Source organism: Hipposideros armiger, unplaced genomic scaffold, assembly GCF_001890085.2.
Source record: "Hipposideros armiger isolate ML-2016 unplaced genomic scaffold, ASM189008v1 scaffold_483, whole genome shotgun sequence".
In the NCBI taxonomy this organism is placed as follows: Eukaryota; Metazoa; Chordata; class Mammalia; order Chiroptera; family Hipposideridae; genus Hipposideros; species Hipposideros armiger.
Window position 1 is genome coordinate 965,891 of NW_017731833.1, and position 25,156 is coordinate 991,046.

The following is a 25,156-nucleotide window of genomic DNA, read 5'->3' on the forward strand; positions in this document are numbered from 1 at the left end:
CTTACTGACACATTCTCCTAGTGTCATGACAACCTGCCCATTTTTCAGAGAGGCAATCCTTCTCCCCTCCCTCTCTTCTTCTTATCTCCTCTTCCTCGTTCCCTCACTTCCTCCCTGTTTTCCTTTTTGGCTATTAAAATGTTATGGAGGCACGGAGTTTGATTGTGCCAAGGACCTCAAACTCCAATGCCTTCAGAGGCTAGGCCGGTGAAGCCAGGTGAGTTCTAATATAGTCATGGAAAGAGCTGGAATGTACTCCAGAAGCCATCCACATGTGTGTTCACCGCGCAGGCCAAACAGCCCATCTGCTATCTAAGGCTTTTTATGGCTCGTGGCTGGTTTGCTATGTCTGAATTACAGAAATGTATTAGTAATACTATCCCTTGGAATGCTTAGCTGGAGGGAGTGTTTAGTAACTAGATGATTAGATAGAAAATTTAAAAATATTACTGGCAAATAGCACATATGTGAAAACGTATAACTAGAAACTCAGTGTATTACAGTGTGAATCTTTTCTCTGAAGAAAACTTCTTTGCTGCTTTTTACCAGAGCATTACATTTATAAAAATTCATTTTACACACCTGTCTTTTGGAAGACCTACCTGTAAAGGCAGGCCGAACCTTCAAGATCCCTCAGCTGGTCCAAGATGACCCAGATGATTGGCAGAGGAACAAAATGAAACCCAAAGACCTTGATCCCCATTTAGTATTTCCTGATCTGACCACCTGAAATTTCTGGGTTGGTTTTCCTGGTTCCTGGTTTCCTGCCTTTCCCTAATTTAATTTTTTTCTTCTTGTATATTTTATTATTATTAATTGACAAAGTCTGAAAAATTCCCTGGTATGCCCGGATTGTATAAATGCACAGGTGTGCATAGAGGGGATAGACACAGGTGATCTTTTCATCCCCCCCACCTTCCTTTCTCCTTTGGGCCAGGGCACATCCATCACACTGCAGGTTCAGGTTGCGCCAGCATCGCTGGGAGAAGCCCAAAGGCACAGCTGGTCTCCAAGCTGGGCATAAAAGCTGGGGTCACAATTCATTCAGCGTCGGAGAGGAACTGGGCCCCGAGAGCATGTTACCCTTGCAAGAGGGGTGGCCGGGAATGGTAAACAGGGCAGGCCTGGCTGGCTCGGCTGAGAATTACAAAAGAAAATTAAAAAGAAGAAAAGAAACACGAATAGCCAAAAGCCCCGACAGAGCCAGCTGGCATGAACCCAGACCCAGGCGGAGGGTGCAGCCTGGCGGGGAAAGGTGCTTCTGGAAGCGTCCTGGGGAATAACATCTGCTTCTAGTCCTGACTTGGCCTCAGTTGAGCAAAGGCAAGTGGGCTAGTCTCCCCGGGAAATGTGAGGAATACAAACTGTGGGAGTCAGGTCAGGCCTTAGAGGTCAGCTGGCACGTGTAAAACCAGCTGTCATTTTATAGAGGAGGAAACCTCAGAGAGGAGGTCAGGTATTTGGAGGCTGAGCCTGACTCAGTTCGTCCGCTCCAGACACAGGATCCTTTACTCTGTGCAGTCCTACCCTGCCTCACTTTGCCTCGGGTTCATTGAAATTTGTATTCTCGAGCCCTATAGGGGGCAGGGTCTAAAACTGATGGGCATCGGCCTCTCGCGCCCCACTATCAGTTACCCCATATTAGAAGCATAGGAGAACATCATTCAATTTAGGGAGAGTGCGGTGGTATGTTTGGTGACCTCCACCTTGACCTTTGCTTAGGTAGGTCAAGGGTGGGTGGACACTCAGTCAATCACGCTGATGGCCAACTTCTTCCAAAAAATGAAGTCGGGTGGGGTAAATAGTGTTCACTGATTTTTTTTTTTGAACATGGCAATGAATCTTAATGGATGATCTAGTCTACATAATAAGCATGGCTAAATTGCAAGTTTAATTTGTAAAATGCAGAGATTAAACTCTTAATTTGATGATTCTATGTTGCAAACTCTGTAAGGGCACAGACATTTAAATGTAAGAGGTGTAAGGTAGGTTTGGAAAATGAATAGGAGTTAGAAGTGGGCATTCAAGGTAGGGGGCCTCGTGAATAATATACGAATAATATAATTCATAAGAATATGAATGTAGCTAACTTTACTAATAAGCTTACTTTAATGAGACTGCGTATTCACCACTATCATGATGACTTCCGTGTGTATGGTATAAAGTCTGATCACCCCTATTTCTCATGGAGGAGTCATCACTTGTCCAAGCTCTCAAATGAGACAGTGGGTCCAGGACAGAGGACCCATGCTCTCCTGCTTTCTAGCTCTGAGTCCTACCTGGGTGGCTGGTGGTTTTGAGAAGCTGTGGGGTGCAGAGGCTGGAGCACTGGACCACGGGGGAGGGGGCCCGAGTCCTTCCCTCTGGCTTTGCCTCCAGCTCAGACCACATGGGCCAGGCCATCCTCCCTGCCTGGAAGTGATGAGCTTGAGCAAAATCCAGGGGATGTCTTAGGGCTCCTCCAGCTCCAGGATGTTAGGTATTTGATGCTTCTTTTCTGGGTTTCTACTCTGAAAGTCGCCCATGTAAGCAGCACTCCTAATGATGGGGAACACAACACTTGATCCAGGCTTTTTAGGAGAAACTGTATTTAATATATATACCGGGAGGTGCCAAAAACATGCATATGCATGACTTGTATTCATCTTTGGTTATTGGTATATATCGAGTATTACAATTTTAATAGTTTTTTTCCTTTCTTAAAATGTGTGTACATTGTTTGGTGCCCTCTGTATATATTTTAAGAAAGGCACAGTCTCAGGAGGCAGACAGAGCCAAGTCCACAGCCTGGCACTACGCTTGGCACCTTGGGGAGGTCAGTCCGCCTCTCTGGGCCATGGTCTCCTCATCTGTCGGGCAGGAGAGACATACGAGTCTGCGAAGGTTAAAGGAGAGCGTGTCTTGAGCAGCACCTGGTAAATTGACTCTCAACAGTCAGACGTCTCCTGTGGAGCCCTCAACCTAGAAAACCAGAGTCAGGTACTGAAAACCTACGTTAATCTTTACTCTTCCAACAAGGAAGATAATGTGTTTCCTGAACAGTATCTGGAACAGGCTCCTTTATTCTCCTTTCACTTTTAAGAAACCCAACCGTTCTTGGTGCTTTATTTTTACCTCACAGCCTCCCCGTGGGGTAAAGAGTATGACTGTCCCTTTTGACGCTGAGGAAAATGAAGCATAAAGATATTAAGAAACTTGCTGAAGAGACCAGCTGGAGTGTGACGGAGCAGGATGCACACTGAGACAGCCCGGGCCAAAGCCCACGCCCTAACCCCTGCCTGCCACCTGCCGCATGATCACCCCCAGGAATCCCTGATTTTGAATCGGATGAATGGGACTGTCAGTGAGGCATCAGAAGTATAGACTGACTGGCAGGGAGCATTGATAGCTCTTGAAGCCAATACTGATTCCTCCCAAATGACTGGAGCTCAACAAACCATAGTAAAGATCTAGGGAGGGTCCGTCTCTGCCAAATAGCCTGGGTACCACTGAGGGTACGGACAGAATAGACAGAACACTAGAAAAGCTTTAAAGCAAAGGCACAGGCGTATTTCTGCAGTTTGGTTTGCATTGACTCTTATGGGAGAACTTTATTTTAATATGAAGTACAGCAGGTGTAGAAGCAGGTGTCCTTCTCCCTCAGACCAAAAAAGGAGCAGGACTCAGAAAAGACTCCACCTGCAAACTCCCCGAGGATCACACGACGTCCAGTTCAAGCCCCTGCTTTCCCAGTTCATTTCCAGAATGTATGTACACAGGCTATGAGGTCTGACAATTAACTTTGCGAACTTGTTGCAACCGTGCTGCTAACCTTTTTTGATATTGGCAGGATTATTCATTATGAATTTGTACCAACTGGAAAAACAGTTCACCAAGTTTACTATTTGGAAGTGCTGAAAAGGCTGCGTGAAAAAGTTAGACGACCTGAACTTTTCGCCAACAATTCATGGCTCTTGCATCACGACAGTGCACCAGCTCACACGGCACTGTCTGTGAGGGAGTTTTTAGCCAGTAAACAAATAACTGTATTGGAACACCCTCCCTACTCACCTGATCTGGCCCCCAATGACTTCTTTCTTTACCCGAAGATAAAGAAAATGTTGAAAGGAAGACATTTTGATGACATTCAGGACATCAAGGGTAATATGACAACAGCTCTGATGGCCATTCCAGAAAAAGAGTTCCAAAATTGCTTTGAAGGGTGGACTAGGCACTGGCGTGGGTGCATAGCTTCCCAGGGGGAGGACTTCAAAGGTGACCATAGTGATATTCAGCAATGAGGTATACAGCACTTTTTCTAGGATGAGTTCGCAAATTTAATTGTCTGACCTTGTATGTCATTTTCAGAAGAAAAAAGTCACACACTTATTTTAATGAGACAATGCTAATTAAATCTTTACATGCTAGTTACCTGGGATTTCAACTCTTCAGGTTAATGGGACGCCTCTAAAGGATGCTCCTTTGCGAGCGCTATGTTGAAAAGTGCATACCCGTCTACGCTAAGAGAGGTCGAATGACGGCCAAAGCATTTCCATCCCTAATTACCTTGGAAAACAGCAGTGTTCCAAACAGTGAAATCCTTCACCAAACAAAGGAATGAAAAGTAGAATGAGAGATGGCCATTTACCAGGACACTTATATATTGATCTTAGGTGCTCTGGGTGCAAAGATATAAATAGTAAGCAAAGGGAATTATAATAAATTGTTAGCCCAAGAAAGACAAGAAGCGTCCTTTCCAAATAATGAAGTGTTTTCTAGCCTCACAGACACTTTCCAGTTTCCACATGTCATGTTCACTGCAGGGTCATTTGGCTGCACAAGAGACCTAAGTCCTTACTGATGGCAGCTCGTTCTTGTGCGGCACACACAGCACTAAGCACTCGACAGAGACTATTTCATTTAAAGCTCACAACCCCATGAGGGGACAGCCATTACTTTTCCCATTTTTATGGGTGGGTGACGGCGTGGGGGCTCAGAAATCTTCACCAACCTGGCCAGCCCCTTGGAGCCATAGGGAGAGAGAGGTTCTCTGTGAATCTGGGCACCAGAGGCCAGAGCCCGAGTCATTCTCCTCTTCTCTCTCGCCTGCCGGGGAAGGGGAAGTCCTCGCCAGGATTTTAATCTGCCAGGGCTGGGATGAGTGCCGTGGGGCAGGGACCCACGTTTCCATTGGTTCACAAGGAGCCATTCAGCGCTAGGGACTGGGCTGCATCTACACAATGGGTGCTCAAACAATCGATCGATCAGTAATGGAATCAATTAAAATGTGCTTTCCAGGTACCCACATATGACAGCGATTTTAAGCTCACACTGACAGTCCTGCTGAGTTTCTTCTCCATTTGGGCTGGTACAAAAGCCATATTCTTATTTAAAAATAATAATAATAAAGCTTGCGATTTAGCACCTATCTGCTCCCCATCCATCCTAATGCTTGCGATTTAGGAAAAACCTGCTCTCGGATTCCTTTGGTTCAGACCCTGATGAAATCAGGATCCAGTCTAAATGCAAAAGCGGTCTAATAAACCGGTGCCCAGTTTAATGAGATCAATGTAATGAAATTAAGCAGACACTCGTCGGGTGTTTACTGTGTCACACGGCCAGAGAAAGCAGACCCTGCCTGTGAAGAGTGTACAGTCCTGTGGGGAGAGAATAAGGCAAACACACGTGACTGTAAAAGAAAGTCCATGTCAAAAGGAAGGGACGGGCGAGGAGACGTGCGGGTCCTGGGAAGGAAGAGGAGGGCTGCCAACCTGTGACAGTCCCACTGGTGCTGCCCTCACAGCGCTGGGACGACAGGAATGTCCCGTGTGGGCGCTGCCCACTAGCATGGCTTTTGAGTACCTGAAAGGTGGCTGGTGTGAGAGAGAAATGCAATTTCACTTTCGATTTCAATTACATTGAAATAGCCAGATGTGGCCAGTGGCCACCATCTTGGGCAGCACAACCCTAGGTCTCCAAATTTAGCTGTTCATTAACCCAGGGAGCTTTTAAGAATGCAGATTTTAATGCCTGATGGAGATTTGGATGAAGTAGATCTGGGCTAGGACCTGGGAGTGAGTGTAAGTTTTAAAAGCTGCACAGAGGGCTGGGATGCACCGCGTTTAAACCATCCAGCCTTAGGCCATCCGGCTCGGCTGTGCCCGACCGCCATTCACAGGTTCAGGGTGTCTCGCACACATGTGACCTGGGCCTGACGTCTGCGAAGACACGGCAGGACTTGGCTGTGCTCTAAGCAGCTTCGTTTCCTTCCTCTCCACACTCATCCTGACTCTCAGGGGTGACCCCGACTGCAAGCTCATGTATTACGGAGGCCCAAGGTTATGTTCCATTCTTTGTCACGGGCACAGTGCCAGGCCTACGTGTTTCATGAGTGCCTGGCTGTTGGCTGAACAACCAAGCCATGTCACAAGACGCCTTTTAGATAGTCTCCCATCAGAGAACAGAGGCCACCTGACACAGGTGTAGGGACAGCTGAGCACAACAAGCAAGCCCAAGAAAGCCAGCGCACTCCTGAAAGTGCCATCATCTGAATTCAGAAGGAAATTCAGAAAGAAAGAGTTCTTTTGTTCAGAATCTCAGGACGAGGCAAACAAAGGTTTTCATCAGAAGAGAGCACCTGTGTTAAACTAAGTATGGCTGTGCACCATTGTTCTCCTTGCTTCCATCTAAAATAGTTGGCAATGAGCATTTTGCATAGAAAATCACCTAAACAAAAGATGTTTAACCCCATCCCAGATGCCAGGACTCTTCACATAGTTCTTAAGGGAAAGGATGATTGTCTCAAACTTTTTAGAAATAAAGCATTTTTGATGGCAAGTGTGCTACACAGAGCCCAGTAGCGTGCAGGGCATAGAGTGGACACTCGGAGATGGCTGCTGAATGATGGAGCCTTTTTAGGTGATAATGTCCCTAGTGGTCTTGTATTTTAGGCATGTTAGTTGCCTTCCATCAGAAACACTTGTCATTTCTGGATCATATCTTTGGACAAGATATATGAGATAAAAGCAATTTTAAAAGGTAGCCAAGCAAGTTCGTATTATTGTGGGAAAGGTAGACATGGTTTCTGAGAACTCAGGAAATTCTCTCCATATTTTCCCACTAGAAGAAAAGAGGAGGGAAAACATGGCGCCGAGAAGGCAGCTCTTTAGACCAGGAGGACAGCTTGGGCTCTGGAGCCGATGGATGAATGAAAATGCAGCTCTGCATGCGCCTCACTTTCCTAGCCTCCAGCCTTCCACTGAGAGCCGGGTCAGTGACCTGGGCTTGTTCAAAGGCTCCAAAGAGTCGACACCTATAAAATGCCCAGGGAACCTACCATGAGTCCTGTGATCCGGAACAGAGTCTTTCCTTGGGGCTGAGTTGTGCCCTCCCCCCAGAGCTCTGCTGAAGTCCTAATGCCCAGGACGTCCAGTTTGGGCGCCCTTTGTTTGGAAATAGGGTTGTTGCAGGTGTAATCAGGTGTAATTACTTAGGATGAGGTCATACTGAGCAGGGGGGCTAATCCTTCTAAGAGGGGCGATGACGTGAGGACCTAGACGCAGAACAGGCGGCCTTGTGAAGACAGGGGCACACGGGGAGAAGGTGTCATGTGTCAGTGAATGGAGAGAGAAGCAACTCGCACCCAGGAAAGCCCAGGAACTAGGAGGCAGGAGGGGCGCGCTGCAGGCCTCAGGGAGGTGGCCCTGCTGATGGCTTCATCCTGGTTTCAGACTTGTAGACGCCAGGACTGTGAAGCCATCCATTTCTGTCGTGGAAGCCGCCCGGGGTTCGGGGCCTTGTTAGGCAGCCCTAGGGCGTGAGGACGGTGCTGCACGTGCCGTAGCGAGTCTCCTGACCATCGTCCATGGGTGCTCATTTCACTGAATCCCGCCGGTGCGGCCTCTCCTCGCCCCCCTTCCCCTCGCTGCACACCGTCTACACGGGAGAACTGGCTCCGATGGGGGTCGCTTCCCACCGCTGCCTGTCCATCTTAGGGACAGGGTGATAGCCATGTCTTAATTTTAAAAGAAACTTGTAAACTTGGTGATCTTTATAGTGTCTTCCTCTAGGACCTAGCAAGCAAGACTAATACTTCTTCATGAGCTAAGCCAGCTCTGTGCCCAAATAGTTTTTTTCCCAACATTTTGAAAGTCATACAGCAGATACTACAGTTCGAAGAATTCTTCAACCTATGGTCTTTCAGATCCCTTTTAAACCTGAGATTCTGTGACAGACAAAGGAAGTAGGACTGGGGGGAGGGGTGAAAAAAATGTATAATTACTATTTAAATCACTTGTAGGACCAGGAAAGTTTGTTTTTGTCTTTCTCTGTGAGAAGTGAGCTGTTTGCATAGCTGGAGTCACCACGTAGCAATTTAACAGGACGGAACTGAAACCCTGAAGAAGGCATTTTACTAGACCAAAACGTGAACCAACAACAGGGCTGTCTCATAGCTCCTTTTTAGTAGCAGCAAGTACAGTGATATGAAAACTACCATGAAACCAAATCATTTTAGCCCTTTGACAAGTTATGTTAAGTCCCCTCCTGTAGTATGTCCATCTGAAATAAGTGCTTTGTAATTGCTGACATGCTTAAATGTTAAATAAATGTGGATCCTTAGTGTGGCAGCCGCCGTGTGCTTATAAGGCTGTGTCATCACTTCCTTCTTGGTCCTTCGCAGTATATTGCTTCGTGTTTTCACTGTAGACATACATGTCTTCGTGCCATGCTAATGGGTGTCGCGTAGCAGCCCGTTGCTACAATGCCTCTTGATTATACGTTTGAAACTGCAGATAGACCATTGGAAAAATAGACTCATCATAGTTGGGACTGAAAGTGCCAATATGTCGGCTGCTGATACTAGTAGAAATAGATTTTTGGATGCTGACCAAGCCAAGCAGTTCCATCAGACTGTATCAGCTTTGCCTTTCTCCCAGATGGAGCTACAGTGAGTATAGCAGTGAAAATAACATCTCATGAAGAAAATGGCAAACATTTTAGCATCCTTCTCAGAATATTTATTGCAGTTTTCTTTGCTCAAAAGGAACTCTGGGCCTTTTTGTTATATTTTTAATCCAATAGTAATCTTTGTTAACTATCTGACATCTTAATAACTTTTTTTATTAAAAAATCCAGTATCTTGAAGGTGGGAGCCCATGCTTTTAGCTCTGATCTAGTGGTATTTCTCTAGGGAGTCTGACTGCTTAGAATTTGCCATTCAGAAAACTAAGTGCTGTTTAAACTTTAGACTGAGAAATGCATTGAGCACGTAGCCCTGGCCATTACACTGTCCCTCTAGAAATCGGGAGACCGGTGTTTGGGTGTGTACGGATCCTCAGCATGGAGGCACTCCTCCAGCTGTCCTCAACAGCAGTGTCGGGTGAATGACAACATCTGCCCTTCAACTTGATAGACCTCAAGCATATTGTATTTCTACCAAATGCCATCTTTTTTTTAAAAGAAGCAAAATAAAGCCATCTGTCCCTGAACTCTTAAAATAAACTTGGCTTCAAGTTGTTTTCCTAAATGATTTTTATACAACTGCTTGTTCTAATAAGGACTTCAAGAGCTTGCTTTTCTTCATCATTGGGAAAAAATGACCATGTAAAACACGTTCCTGCTGAGACCTCGCTTCTGAAGGCATCACCCCTCCCCCCGCATGTCACAATGGCCAAAGGACAGGATGCAGAGCGAAAGGTGCTTTACCTGTCTATGTTCTCACAGCACCCAATGGAGGTAGATGTGATGACTCTCAAAGTTTTGCAAACGACTTTATGGCTCAGAGAGTAAGTGACCTGTTAGAGTTTCCACAGCTAATTGGTGACAGAGCTGAGATTACATCCGAGTTCGGTGATTTCTGAAGTCAGGGCCCTTTCTGTAATGCCACCTGCTTTATTCACCTTCCTGGGCCTCCAGTAAAGCCTTTGAGTGCTTTGCAGCCCTCTCTTACGTACACGCAAGAAACCTAACTTGTAGGGTAAAACCTTGGTTAACCAGAGTCGGCCCAGGGGATTGCGAATTTAATTTTCTGGGTAGCAGAAGGTCTGTCTCCTGGAAAGCTGTTCGTTTCAATCCTTAATTCCCACTTTCTTGCCTTTGATAAGGATGGTTTTCTTTTTCTTTCTTCCTTTTTCTTCCTCTCTCTCTCTCTCTCTCTTTTTCTCTCTCTCTCTCTCCCTCCCTCCCTCCCTCTCTCCCTCCCTCTCACTCTCCCTCTCTTCCTCTCTCTCTCTCTCTCTCTCTCTCTCTGTCTTTTCTTTTCTTTTCCTTTTTCTTTTTCCTTTCCTTTAAAGACATTGCCCTCCCAGTCCCTGATAATGAACTCATTTGGATTTTTTTTTTTCAAATCTGAAGTCTTGGCTATTAACTTATTTTCTCCCATTTTTTTCCTTTTCTCCTAAAAGTGGACTCCAGAGGGGAAATTTTCTAGTTAATTAAGATTTCTGGTAATCAGGTTTTTAGATGGTTTTGGTAAATTAGAATCAGGTGAAAGCCACCTCCCTGAATCCGACACAGTTCCCCGTTACAGAGCCTCCTGGGGGCCAGCATGTCCACTGTGCTGCTGTGCATTTGAGACTGATGGCCCAGGACTCAGGGTACTCTGGTCGTGGGCGACCTGGACACCACAGACCTACCAGGTACCCCAGTGGGGTGGTCCTTAATTATAGCTTAGGCTTTAATTACAGCTGAGAACATCAAAATGCCAGCACACATTATAAATCATAGTGCTTTCCAGCCTCTCTTGACTTCACATGTTTTATTAAATTAAAAGTAAAAATAACTTTAGTTGAATATCCATACTGTTATTCATAGCCATTAAAACATAAAATATTGCAATGCTATTATAAGATCATCTTTATGACTTTCTAGTTTCTAATAGAAATTGTAGTTAGCTTTTGAGCTTTGAATATAGGAATCATATTTTTAATGAAGCAAAATTAAAGTGATCTCTTAGAAAGGCTAAATAAAAAGGTTATTTCCTAATAAAATACATTTTAGAATAAATTGCAGTGCAATCTTATCTATGTAAAATGAACATGCACCTTAAACGTTGTATGCAGTTTTAGGTTTCAGGGGACACAATTTACACGCGGAATGTTCAAATGGTAATAGAGAAGAAACCTATTTTAATGGTGGTTTATTATTAATTCAAATTATATTTAAATGAAGATAATGACATAATTTGAAAACAAGACCAGTAAATGAGAATTCTTTTCTCGAAAAATGAAGCAACTTTAAGTAGTAAGTAAGCTTTGGCAACTTGGCATAAAAACCTGGACAGGTAGCTTATTTTTGCTTCAAGGATTTTCTGTCTCAAAACTCTTAACTAGCAGCCATGTTAGCATTCATGAAAGAATTCTGGGTTAAGAAATGCTACCATCAACATGTGGCTGGTAATGTCGTACCATGTCCAGTGCCCACAGGAGAGCTGGACACGGACTAGCTTACAGAGCAGCGGTTCTGTGTAAGGCCCTAGCACGGGGCGCGGGGCACGAGGTGGACAGGGCGCCTGGGGGGAGGGGGCAGCTGTATGCAGAGCAATGCCCTGCGTCAACTGGGAGCATTTCTTTACAAGTCCAAGTTCAGAGATATCATATTAGTAGCTTAAGATTGGTGATGGTGGGTGTATTTATACCACAGAAATAGGCAAACTGTACAAATCAGGGCTTATCTTTTTGGAGAGCCAGCTGTTAAATATTTACCAGCATTCCAATGCTGTAAAGGCACCAAAGCAGCAGAGCGGGAATAGGGGCCACCTCATGTTGAGTGGGGTTTAAGGTCCACCAGGATAGGAATGGAAATCAAGATAGAAAGGTAGGACGGAGCCCAGGTATGGAGGCTATAGTGCTTTGCTGTTTCTCTCATTTACTGTACTTGTCAGACACCTCGCAGAAAACAGATGGCACATTGAAAAGGGAGTGAACAAAGTAGGCTTTAAAAGGGGACCATTGACAAGGCATGGGCAAGGTTAAGATACACTCTCAAAGGCTGGAGAAGCACCCCTGAGAGGGCTACTGCAGGAAGCAGAAGCCAACACGAAACAGAGGACAGAGGACCCCCTGATAGAAACCATACACGTCTGATTCCCAGAATAAAAACATCGTGGAGAGCGACGGGGTGGCCCTAGAGGGTATGGGAACTGCCCGGCACAATCCCATAGCAGTGGGGACCCCCGAATGTCTTTGTACGGGGAACTATGAGATCCTTTCTGTAGTTCAGAAGGATGGATCTGCCGCCAGCTGTGCATGAGATAGGCTGGATAGACCGGAGAGGGGGCATAACGCATGGGGCAGCCCCAAAGAAGCACTTACGATGAGCTAAGTAAGAGGCAGTGGGGACTGGAATTGGGATTGTGGTGTGAGCAACAGAGAAGTGCCTTCTTTAGGAGACATTTGAGAACTACGAGCAGTGAGGCATCTGTTAGATATTACAGCTGACTAGGTGGGGGAAGGGAAGAGTTAAACTACCACCGCGGCCTTGAGCTTGGGTGAGTCTGATGACAGTGGTTTCCAGAGCAAGCCAGGGGCGTGCAGGAGGTGATTTTGAAAGTGGGATGGACTTCCGTTGGTGTGATTAGAGGGGAGGAAGAGAGAGAAGCGAGGACGCCCCCTCGGGGTCCCTTCCTGCGGGCCAGTTTGTCCTGGCCTCGTTCCTCTGCAGCAGCTCTTTCTGGAGCCGAGAAATCACTGCTCCTCGTGCCTCTTCAGCAATGTCGTGATTTTTAGGGGGAACATACCCAACGGGCATTTGGAACTATAAGACTAGAGTTTGGGAGTGACGTCATGGCCAGAGAGGAATGTAGATGTTTTCTCATAAAGCCTAGTACAGGAGACTTCAGATCTCAAGAGGCACAGAGAGAAAAGCAGGCTAGAAATGCCGGGGTTCCGGGGAGGTGGAGAGGCACTGCCCCAAAGCTCAGGCCAAGTAGGAAGGACAGCGCTGCGTGTGGCTGAGAAATCAGGGACTCTGTCTCCACCACCTCCTCCGATCACTGTTTGGCGACAGTGTCTGAAGGTAGTTACAAGTCAACACAAAGATGGAGATGCAGCAAGTCTTCTCAGGGGCGGCCTGCTAACTCAGCGATGTCTGTGGTATGAACCGTCATAATTGAGATCAGGCAGCAAAGGAGATCTCCCCACGGAGGACAAATCAATACCATCCAGGTTTCATGGTCGTTAGCGCCCTAATGCAGTTGATGACTCACCATCTCAGTCTCGTGGAGGGTCCTGTACACTCAACACCAGGCCCCTCTTTCATGTCACACCAGCCAAACACGGCCAAGTGCAAGTTACAGAATGGAGACCGTGTGATATGCCACACGTGAAGTATTGGTGTGCCAGGCAGGAGGGATTTTTTAAGATACTCCAAAACTCCTATTAATAAAATTTACGTCTGTGGGCAACCCAGATGACGTGCTGTTTGCTAGCCGGTGTCTTAACCAGGGTTCATCTACAATAGAAGAATGTATTACGCGGCAAAGGCCATGGAGAGCAGGGGATAGAAGACAGTAAACTAAACCAGACACAGCTCTGCAGCCCGTTCACGGTCACTGTGTCTTTAACCCGGAGTCCGGAAGTTGAGCCACGTGCCCGAGCCCACACAGAGGTGAAGGAGAGACTGTCTCCCTGGCGTGGCCTTAGCGCCTGGAACTGGCCACTCAGCCAGCCCCGGCCCCGAGCCCCCAGCCTGCGCTCATGCGATTGTTCTGCAGGAATTCAAGCCTTCTGTTGTCTCCCCCTTTCCATGACTGGGTTCTACACATCCCATCGCATCCGCAAAGAAGGCGAATGCTCCCTTGGGAGAACATCTTATGAGTTCTGCCTTCTCTGGACCCCATGTGTACTTTGGAGGAAGGGGGACGGAAGGTGTGAGATTATGATCCCTCGTTCATCCTGTTCTCAGCCACACTGTCTTCTCTTGGGTCCTCAACCCATCAGGCTCCTTGTCCCCCCACCGCAGGCCTCAGCTTCAGCGCTCCGGCTGCAGCCCCGCGCCTGGGCCACTCTCACCCTTGAGATTCTGGCTGGAATGCCTTTGCTTAGAAGCCTCCCTGTAATGTTCTCTTAGGGCCTCGTGTATGCTTTCACTGGACTTAGTACAGCCACCTTCACACCTACTTGTGTGGTAATTATTGTAGATTAATGAAGGGAGCACGTTTCATCTGCTCTGCTCCCCACTGTACCCCCAGCTCACAGAGAAAGACCTGCACAGGGTGGTGCTGTCGCCATTTGCCGAATGACTGAAGGGAAGGGCTGTCGTGTGTGTGTTAAGCATCGTGTCATCTCACACGGCCTCCCAGGGACCCTGTGGTTTCCTGTCACCCCACCATTCCACAGACGAGAGAGCTCGGGGCTCCAATAAATGCTGTCGTAGCTGAGATCACACGGCTCGTATGCGACAGCGTTGAACTTCAAACCCAGGCCTGTCTTGTGTGAGCCCCTATTTTTTTTCTGTTTTGTTGTGGAATCTCCCCAAGCGAGCACATGATTATTTTGTGCATGGCTCTTCGCTCTCTCTCCCGAGTGAGTGTGTCAGCTCACGTGGGGCAGAAATGACGCCACGTATGTTTCTTGTCCCCCACATCACCTCCTGCCGGCGCTTGACAGTCCCCATGCACATAACAAATGCCTTTGGTCACTAGCACTTCCTTGGCACGAGTGTCGTAAAAGCACCCCCAAATGGGTTCACCTTGCTGTGATCACCTCTCCCAAAAAGTCTACCATCTGCGTACAACACGGGTTGATGGTCTACTCATTTCTGCCAAACTCTACAGGAAATCGTTTTGTAAAAGTTTGTTAGAAGCAGCAGCAGGGCGAGAGGGAATGGATGTGATGTGAAATCCCTCCCTGCTGTTAGTCCCTGAGTGTCTGCTACGTGCGTTCTCCAGGTGCCAGGGACCCGAGGCCGAGCCAGTCACAGCGGTGTCCCTCGAGGAGCAGTTTGGTGGTGCTGCAGTGATGCAAATAAGTAATCCTTAATGGAGAAACATACGCTCCGTTTGCAGTGAGGACAGGAGATGTGGGGAAATCACGGACAGCGACGCCAACGGCCTCGAGGAAAACCAGAGTTAGGAGTTCGTGGTCCTGCACACGGACTGGCGTCTGATGTTGGGGGGTTCCTCATCTCTGGTTCTCCCCTCATCTTTAAAGCAGGGATAATACTTAACCTCCCAGGGGTTGCTAGGTGCTCCCCTCAGCACACCTAGAAAATGCTGCTTACTGGCCCATGAGGGCAGCCAGAGGTGACTAGCTGGGTGGTGCCAACTGTCCCTAACAGGTCAATGCAGCCACCAACCCACTGGGAGCTCTGAGTAGGAAGATTAGATAGGACAATAAACATGAGGTTTGCTGTAAATAATTATTTCCAGCTCCTAAAGGATTCAAAGAAAATGAGGCACTTGCTTAAGAATATTCTCAGCCCTCCGCTTCATGTGTGAGTGAAAACCTGCTGGCTGAAACAGGGTTAGGCTTCAGGCTGTCATAACAACCTGCCAGGGGTCAACCTCCCAGGGGTCAACCTCCCAGGGGTCTCCTCAAGGTCACCCAATTGACTTCGTCTTGCCTTGTAACTGGCCCTGGTCCCAGCACTCGTGGTTACACTGCTTTGGGTTGTCATCGGGGCCCCCACCAGGAGCCTGGCAGTTTGGTGAAGAAACAAGATGGTGATGTTGTGAAGGTGGTGATGCTAAGTCGGCAGCAACAGAGGTACAGCATGACTCACGGAGCCCTTACACCAGGCTGGCGGCTGTTCTGAGTCTCACGTGGCTCAGCGACACTGTCATGTCACAGTGGACCCAGAGCTGATGTTTCTGGTTCTGGTAGATCTGACACTGTGTGGAATTCATTTCCTCTTTGGGGAACAGCAGCTCTGCACCAAACCTGTTCTCTTGGGTTAGAAAGTATGATTCTTTGAATCCCAACTTAGGGGCATTAGATGTTCAGAGGGAGAGAAAAGGGTGGATACAGGACAGAATCTAGAAACCAAAGGGCTCTCATGCATCCACGTGTGCCTTCTTTCAAATTGCATCAGCCGACTCCGATGTCTCCCGTGTCTGGGCAAAAAAAAGCTCCCTCGGGGTCTGCCACAAAAGGCGACAGCCACGTGAAGCGACGTCACAGACGTCTAGTCTGAATCTTGTCTCTTCACATCCCTCCACTTGCCTCCCAATGAGCGCCCTCGGGATGCAGACCCTCAGGCCGTCAGAAACGCCAGCGTTCAGCAGGAAGGACCCCTTCTGCTCCTTGCTGCTGTTTACCACGGACTCACCTCGGCCCAGGAGCTGCCCAAAGGCCTCTGTACGCGTGACCTCACTGAACGAGCCGTGACTGTTAGAAGGCGGGCTCTGTCATCATCATTCCCATTTTACAGGTGAGCATACTGAGGCTCACTGCCACCATTCCACACCACGGAGCTAAGAGGCATTTTTGGAACTAATTCTTCCCAACCCTAAGACCTGGTTACCCGCTGTCTGCCCTGTTGCAGGCTGGGCATCCCGTGTCACTGGCAGTGACTTCCCTGGTTCTGATGCATCGCTTGCATGTCAGAGGGACCCCTTAAAGCAAAACAGTCTTCCGAAGCCAATCTCAGGTCACTTTCAATATCGCCAGCAGTTCTAAGCTCCTGTAAAAATCATTCAACACCTTTCATAAGATGCAGCAGTCGCTTTCTCTCTGCAAATATCAAAGACAGCATCTTTTTTTAAAAATTGATCATTTCTGTCTTTTTTCTGTGTAACAGAAAGATGCTTTTTTACTTTTTAAAAACCATCTACATGTATACAGTGATGTTATAACGTGATATGCAGTGTGATGGTAATGGTTAGGAGAATGAAATATTTCAGTATGCATTTTCATCCATTTAAAATTATGTCTTAAATACAAATTTAAAATGCTCTGCTAATAATTCCAATAGCATTTGAAAGGATAATTCAATGATGATTGGTTCCATAAAAATACCAAGCTAGATTTCAAGATTTTAAGTAACAAAGAAAATCCATCATGTTTTATTTTCCATAAAGCTTACTTTAATCGTGGAATTATAGTTTTTTGAGTGGGATGGGTGATGAGCGCTGATCTAGCCCAATCCTTGTGTTTCATGGCTGCAATTAAAGAGGAAGACACGTGGCGCAGGGCGTTCACAGTGCACGTTCAAAGGCAGAGAGGCCCAAGTTCACGTCGCTGCTCTGCCCCTTTCCAGCTCTGAGAGTTCCTCGTCACCCACAGTCCCAGAGCCAGCTCTTAAAAGCGCCCTCCCTAGAAAGCAGGACTGCTCGAAACAGAATCCGGTTAAAGGACTCTCTCCTCTAAAACATGTCTATTCATTCTGTTGACAGATGTTTACCAAGTACATCCTAGCTGTGTGACCTTGGGCACGTGGCTTGCTTGCTTTGTGCCTCAGTTTCCTGAGCTGTAAAAGGGTGTCTATGTTAGAGCTGGTGTAAGGATTAACGAGGGAATGCATAGAGCGTGTGGGATGGTTCCCGGCACGTTGCAAAGGCCCAGTATTGGGACGCCATTTGTCCCACTGCTACTACGCATGGTGGGCTCTGGGGGTGTGATGTGGGAGCCTCCGTAAGGTTTCCCTGTTGATCCCATGGAGCGAGTCTCTCATCCACTGCTCACCCTGAGGGAGATGCATTTGGAAACTTCCTCACTAGGCTTCTATTTTGACAGCGCTGCCCTGAATACATGAGGAGAAAGCATCCCACCAGCGTCTGCCCACGTGCTCTGTGTTTTCCCTTCAGGTGGCTTTGAAGGACCCAGGTGTGTCACCTGGCCTCCCAGGGGAAATGAGGTGATGAGTGTGAGAGGAGGTTGGCTGGGATTCCAGGGCTAGGCCGTCCCCAGGGGCGCAGCAGAGCTAACTGGTCCTGTGGGGCGTCTGCCTTGCATGTTGTCCTCACCACTCAGAACCCTGGTCAGCTGGAAGAGCAGTGGGCACATCCAGCTCACTGCCCCGCCTGCGTCTCCAGGCTCCATCATGGTCTGATGAGTTTGCGCAGGTTGCATTCTCAGGGGTCTCAGGACGGCCTGACGGCCTGTGTCACTCTTGCTCATGAGCTTGGAAATCACACAGTTAGGAAGATGAAAAAAATCCTGAGTGGTCGGTCTTGCAACTTTTCGGTCCTCCTCCTCCTCCTCACGAGGAAACATGACACCACCCCAGAGGAGTGACAAGGCAGTACATTTTTCAGACCTTGAGAGAAGGCTCTCTCCAAAACTCATTTTGATGTGCAAGATGAACTTCTCAGTATGGAATCTGGTGCGTCTCCTGTGGTGTGTGCACGTGTGTGTATGTCCACGTTGGTTGTCATTCTCTGGGAGGAAAGTGAAAATACCCCACCCGCAAAGAAAGAGGCAAAGATGAAACCTCCAAAGCACAGCACAGGTGCACCCCTTCTAGGCACCACAGCCTCGGTTCCTTCCACATGTCCTGGGTTCCCTCATTTTCTGATCCTAGCCTCACTCTCACTCCCCTCTGAACCTTTCTCCCCAGCTTGTCATGGATATCTTTTAAGCTTTAAGGTCAGCGAGCTCTAGATATTAGAAAGTCTGATTAGTCCTTGGGTGTCTTAGGAAACCCAGCCTAAATTTCCCTGCATGACACATTTTAGTCGATGCATCCCAGCTCCTTGCTGTCTTTGGTAACCCAAGAGCTCCAGTGCCGCGTCTCTGTCATATCATTACCTGTCTGACAACACGGTTTGGGAGGCAGCCTCGGCGAGCGGTCAGGGCCCTGGTCTGAGGGGCAGGGAGCCACGGGCCTCACGGAGGCTCAGGGCTCTCACTAGATGTGTGACCGTACCCACATTCAGTGGGCGCCAGGAGGAGGAAACGGGCAGTCCCTCTTCCTGCCCAGCTCAACCTTAGGGGTGTGTTAAGTGACGTCTCAAGGTCACACTGAACCTCTCCTTGGCCCTGATCCTTTAGTTACTGAAAAAGGGGAGAAGGCTGTCCCAGGTCCAGTGAGAGGCATATGCGCGTTAAGGAATCTGCCAGCTCCGAAGCTGGAAAACATGAGGTCTTATGCGCTTTGTCAGCTCGGCCCGGTCTCCTCTTTACGCAGCTTGTACCAGCCTGTGTCTCTCGTGCCTGAGTTTGGTTTGGTTTCCCGCCTCCCTAAGACACTCTGGATTCTGAATGCGTCCTACAAGGAGTTAACAGCTCCATCCCCAGTTTAGAGTTCACAACAAACTTAAGGAGTCTGCCTTTTCTCAACCAGCCACCGAACTCGCGATGCGCAGCGAGATTAGGTCCACAGTGGTCTCCTGCCGAACACCTTGTTCCAGGTGATGGCCTGTTCTGTGAACTAACCTGGACATTTCTCAAAGCCTCGGCTGCAGCCAGGATGGGACCAAAGGCTCGGTCCATCCTGCAGCTCGCACTTCTGCCACCGCAGCACGTCACTGCCCGTGTCCTCTCTGTACCCCCCGACTTACACTCACTGAGGACAGAGCCAGGGCCGCTACGAGGATTTCTCAGCCTCGGCACCACCGACGTGTGGTGGGGACTGTCCTGTGCATTGCAGCATGTTTAGCGTCACCCCTGGCTTCTCCCCACGAGCTGCCAGTAGCATCCTCACCCTCCGTTGTGACAATAACTGACAAAAATGCCTCCAAATATTGCCAAATGTCCCCCGGGGGGCCAAATCTCCCCTGGTTGGGAACCTCTGTGCTGGATCTAGCTGAGTGCCTTTTCCACACTGGGCTCTCAATAAATATTTGTAGAAGAATCCATGATTGATGGAAACGAAATGCTTACAATGGATTTAATGTACAAGCTGCAGAAAAATCAAGCTAATTTCTTTTGGCTTTAGTATCTCCTATAATGGCTGGCGCACAGCCGGTGCTCAGAATGTATTTATTGGGTGGATAAGTGTTCCATGATCATGGGCAGCTTCCTCTATCCCAGGTAAAATTCTTTCCCTCCAGAGGGCCCAGGTGAGGTGATGGGAAATTGTCATATTAGGGGGAGAAATTTTTTTTAAGAATAACAAAAATCTCTTAGCTGTGGGATTAGGTTCCATAAAAATACCTTGCTGGAAAGAGCATCATGGCTGTGCCCCCCCCAACCTTTCGCTCGCCATTTGATCATGGCATTTGGGGCAGAGATCAAATTCTCTGTAGTGGGCATACTAGAAACTACTAGAAACACCTCCCAGCAGGCTGGGATCCTTCCAAACGCAAACACCACACGGATGGGATGGGAGGCACCAGGAGGGTTCGGGACATCGCGAAGGTCACACATTTGGTCCTTGGCGTCGGAGCTGGGAAGTGAGTCTGTGCCTTCCCGACTCCCTGTACAGTACTTGTTTGCAGTGAGTATTATGGATGCAAATGAAGACTTATCACTGTTGTGAAATAACAATGCACGCTAATGATATTCTTTATTGCCATGCTAACATTTTTTTGTTTCTGGAGGGAAAAATTATAGGCATGAAGCCAATTAAGCAACCTTTCTTTCTTTGTCAGGCTGTTTTAGTTTGCCTAAATGAAGATGTTCTCTGTGCTTACTGCTTAATAGTGCAAACTGATTTTTCTGTCTTGTGGGTCATGCTGAGGTGGATGTCAGTGCCGGTGCTGCCCAGTTGTTCCTGTATGAATGGAAATGGACTACACTGATACGTTATCTCACAAAGCACAGTCCTAAATGGGAAGAGCTAATGTTTTGAAATGAGTATGTAAGGGGCATCGTGCTGCAGAGGCCAGGTGCTGATGCAGGGGTCACCCTCGTCATCTCTGCCAGCCAGAGGCTGTGGTTGCCCCTTCCTGGTCACCACTGTAGGGTGGCTACCCTCCCACGATTGAAACGGTGACTCCAGAAAATGGCAGATGAACGTATGTGCTCTCTCAGCTTTAAACAGTTGTTCTTGACCCCCAGGTCTACAAAATATCTGCCACAAAACCCTTTCACGTGTGTCATGTCACATGTATTTTGTTAATGTCACTACAGTAACCAGAAAATGCCACCGATTTGTGTTTGTTTCATACACAAATGAGGGGACAGCTGTGGAGTCCACATGGCGGCCAGTGTCGTAATAGATGTGAGCCAGGATGGCCTGGGTCAGAAAATTACAACCCATTTCTATTAACCAGAACCTTCAAATAACAGGTCTGAGCTATAAAGAGTGTAAATGGAAGGTAATAAGCCACTGGAGGAGCAGTTTTCACTTCTCAGGTTTCAGAGCTGAACATTGGAAGTGAAGGCAGCAGCATGTATGGAGGAGGGGACCCCCAGCCAGAGTTGGCAGACCTTTGGCGGGTATCACTGCCAAGGTTAAGCCTGTGCATCTCGGGGAGGATTTTCAGTGTATTAAGGTTATAATGGCTCCCTCCAAGTTAAATGTTTAGGCTCCTTGTGGGACTGGAGGCATAGCTCCCACAAACCTAATCTCACTGATTAATGTAATTAGTCCTTCCTGCCCCATTCACCCTGTCATGTTAGGACTGAGGAAACCGAGGGGTGGCGGGGTGAGGGAACTGATTCAAGGTCACCCAGCTAGGACTAGATAGCAGCTCACTTACTGACCAGGTAACTGACATAATTGCTAATAGCATCTTATCTTTGCTAGGCCTTTTGGAAATAGTCAAAAAGTAAAAATACAATATGTCAGCCTACATATTGTTGCCTTTAGAAAAACACTGTAACATAAAATGGTATGTGTTTTAATTATTGAATCATATAGTTAACAGTCCTATGGGGTGGCCATAATGTCTGGAAATAGAGTCTATATTACTTTCCCATGTATTATAGTTGCACTGTCAATAAGCCATTGATTATGCATTTGTCTGTGTTTCGAGACATGGAGGCTGTGCCCTGTAATAAACCCATAAAGTAGGTGAACGATAATGGGCTAAAACAAGAAAATTCTAAAAGCAAACTATTTAAGGTTTGTAGGACGAATGGTTCCCTTGGTCACTAAAGTATTGGATTTTACAGATACGTTTATCCTTTGTCTCTATTCTGCACTTTGAGCCAAAATAAGAGACAGTGCATGTTTTCCTGACTTCATCTATGTAATTATAAATTCATCCTGAATAAAATATTAATCAAAGCTCTATTCATAAGTTAAAGCTACTTCCATTGTTCCCAGAAACCAAAATATGATTCTAAAATGGAATATGCTTTATCTCCAGATTGGCTTAACCCAAAATAGATGTTCAGCATAACAATTTTGGAAATTAAACACAATATTTGAGCAGCCTTACATTACTGCTCAATAGAATCATTCAAAGAATATTACTTTGTAGCTTAAAAACAAATGATAAGACAGCATTTGAAAGCCTAGTAAAAAATGGCATCCAGGTCCTGTAATTTATCCTCCTTACAGCTTATGGCTTACTGGCGGTGGCATAAAAAGCCCACCTTTCTGATTATTTACAGTCCTGCCCAGCGGGCTTGTGAAGGAGCATTGTAACTCTGCAGAGCCACCGTATCTAGTACCTGCCGGGTTTGTGCCCATCAGTGTCACTGCTTCAGAAAACGTGCTCATTTCTCCAGCAGTTCAGGGCACGAAGCCAGCCTTCCAAGGGTCTAACCAGAGAGATCAATGATGGCTCCCCTGCTTTTGGGGGGATCCCAGACCCCACCCAGAGCTACTTGTGTTACTGTTTCAATCCAGAGTCTGCCGTTGGATCTGGTCTAAGATCCTATTTAGCAGGGTGCTTTTTTCCTAATAATAAGTCCTTCTTTACTTTTCTTTACCAAGAGCTGAACGTTCATCTTCCCTTCCATTAGCCGGCAGAATGAAGGTGTCATGCAGGCAGGATGCTCATCAAAGATAAGTTCTTGCCAGTGTGAGGCTTGGGGCATTTTAAAGTTACAAGGTTTGTTTAAAAATACCTAGGTGATAACTTCACCATAAAATGGCTTATAACCTCATTTAGAAATGTCAACTGTATCTTCCAGTTAGCCTTCAATCCACACTGAAAACAGAATCCCAGGCCTAAGTCGCATAAGAGTTTATTATAATGATTCGTTACTTTCTGGGTTCTCAACAGCTCTGAGACAGAGAATCTGTAATCTTGGCTATCTAACATCCTCTTCCTTAAACTTGACTTAATTTTTCACCTCCTGGGAAAGTCCTGCCGTATGTGTAAAAGTCACTGAACCAGCAAAAATAACGTAAGGACATATGTACAATAGCAGAGGAACATCTGTTGCCCACCCCTCCCTCCCAAACCCTGTGCCCTCAAACAATGTTGCCTTTATAAATTTTTTTCTGGTTGTATTTTAATGTCCCTTTCAGTGAATATATAGACTACAGCGGTGAATGCTGTTCAGTGAATGATTCTTTTTCCTTCCAGTGTTTGAGAAGGACAAAAGAGGCCACTCGGCTGGCTTGTGAGTAGGTGAAACCCCCGGCTCACGTACAGCCCACAGCCCAGGAGGTGAGTGGTGCAGTGGTCTATTAGCTAGTGGAGACGAAGCACACATGTCCCTGCTTTCGGGTCATTGCATGACTGCCTCCCCATCCGTTGTTCTGTCCTGTGGCCTAAGAACCTCTCAGGTGACTGGGAACTTGGTGGTTTCATCACTTGCAGCTCTGCAAGTTTGGTGCCTTTACAACTAAAATAATTCTGACCAGACGGTGAACATCCTAGCGAGCTCTTCATGTGGGTCAGCGACAACTCTTTCCCCCTAGATTGTCCATCTCCGAGGACTGAGAGCAGCTGTGAGCAGGAGGTGGAATTACAAAATGAAAAACACAACTCTCAAAGTTGAGGGCTCAACTCAGAGATCACCCCAAACCACCAGAAGTGGATGAAAGTTACTGCCTGCTTCACATAAACACTTTCCTCACCAGCTCAGAACATCAGCCTGAATGTTGCCCCAAAACACAACCAGGTAACCAGCGAGCAGTACTTTGAGTTTCCAACACAACAGCTCAGAGAATTTCGCTCCTGAAAAAAGGTGTCAGCAAGCGATGGAATTCCCACGCAGGAACACTCACACTGCGGCCCTGTTCCATTTTCTTAAGGTCTATTGTTAACTAAGGACGCCTTGTCTTTTCAAATTCCTCCATGTGAATGGATGAGGCCAGACATCTGCCAGGATTCGCTCACATTTGCATGCAGATCAGAGCCTTGGGGACACACGAGGCCCCAGGGCCAACAACACCACTTTTACTCTAGACGGCTAAGGACCCAAGTACCTTCCTGAACTTTCCACCCCTCTAGTCCTGGCTCTTAAAAGTAAATCAGGTGCATATCCGAGTAATATTCATTATTTAGACCGCCGGGGCAAAGCAAATTGCAAAAACAAAACAACATGCTGTCTTTCGGAAACCCTACAAGCCAAAGCCGGAGTCAGCAGTACCTGTCCCCCTGAGGAACCCCATTTCTCCTTTATCGTCTGGGTCTGGGAATGAGAATGCTGGTGGCGGCATGAGATTTCCAGAAGGGTCCATGTTCCTGGACTCTCGGCCTTTACCTGTGTGGTTCAAATGCCTCAAAATCATTTACCCCCCGGGGGCGTCCACTCACTCACTCAGTGCCTGCTCCTGGTGCCCGGCTGCAGAGGTGACCCCAGCAGGTGGGGATCCCCCTCTCCAGGGCAGGCACCACAGCCGGCCCTCTCCCGGTTGGCGCACCCAGGCCGGGTCCCTAGCCACCCACTGTCCCAGGACCCGTTCCAGCACCTGTCCCGGGTGCACGGCGCCCCTCCCCGCGGCGGGATCTTCCCAGCCCGCCAGGCAAGGGCTCCCTCCGCGGAGTCGGCGGCTGCCCACACCCCTCTCCACGCAGCACAAAGGACACTCGCTGGCAAACTTTCCTGGCTGCCCACCCGGCCGCGCGGGGAGCCCAGCCCGGGCTCGGACCGCGGCTTCCCTGGTATTTCATCATCCCTGGCAGCCTCCTGGGCTGCAAACCTGAGGGTGAGGTCTGTCCCCACTTAGACCGCCGACAGTGGAGTCGATTCCACCGCAGGCTCGGACTTGCCCTCACTCAGTGCCCTGTGAACCGCGCCCCCGGGCCCTGGACCCACAAGGCCGCCGCCAAACATCACCCCGTCTTCTTCCCGCATCACCCCGTCTTCCTCCCGCAGCCGGCCGCCTCCGTCTGCCTGTGCTCCGGACCAGCCCCGCTGCCCGCCCGACTCCGCGCCCCGGCACCACCCTCCCCCGCGCCGGCCCCTGAAGCCCGGCCGGCGCGCCGCCTTGTGCTGTTTCTGTCCGG

At 47.9% G+C, this 25,156-nt stretch overlaps 1 protein-coding gene and 1 long non-coding RNA gene across 2 annotated transcripts in view; one reads left to right on the forward strand and one right to left on the reverse strand.

Moving 5' to 3' along the window:
- LRRN1 (leucine rich repeat neuronal 1) overlaps positions 1-24,380 on the reverse strand; it is a 35,863-nt gene extending 11,483 nt beyond the window's left edge. The window contains exon 1 of the mRNA XM_019667130.1: positions 24,297-24,380. The gene's annotated coding sequence lies outside the window, so the exon portion shown is untranslated. The remainder of the gene's footprint in view (positions 1-24,296) is intronic.
- LOC109395805 (uncharacterized) overlaps positions 1-25,156 on the forward strand; it is a 426,818-nt gene that overhangs the window by 301,764 nt on the left and 99,898 nt on the right. The gene's annotated exons all lie outside the window — the stretch shown is intronic.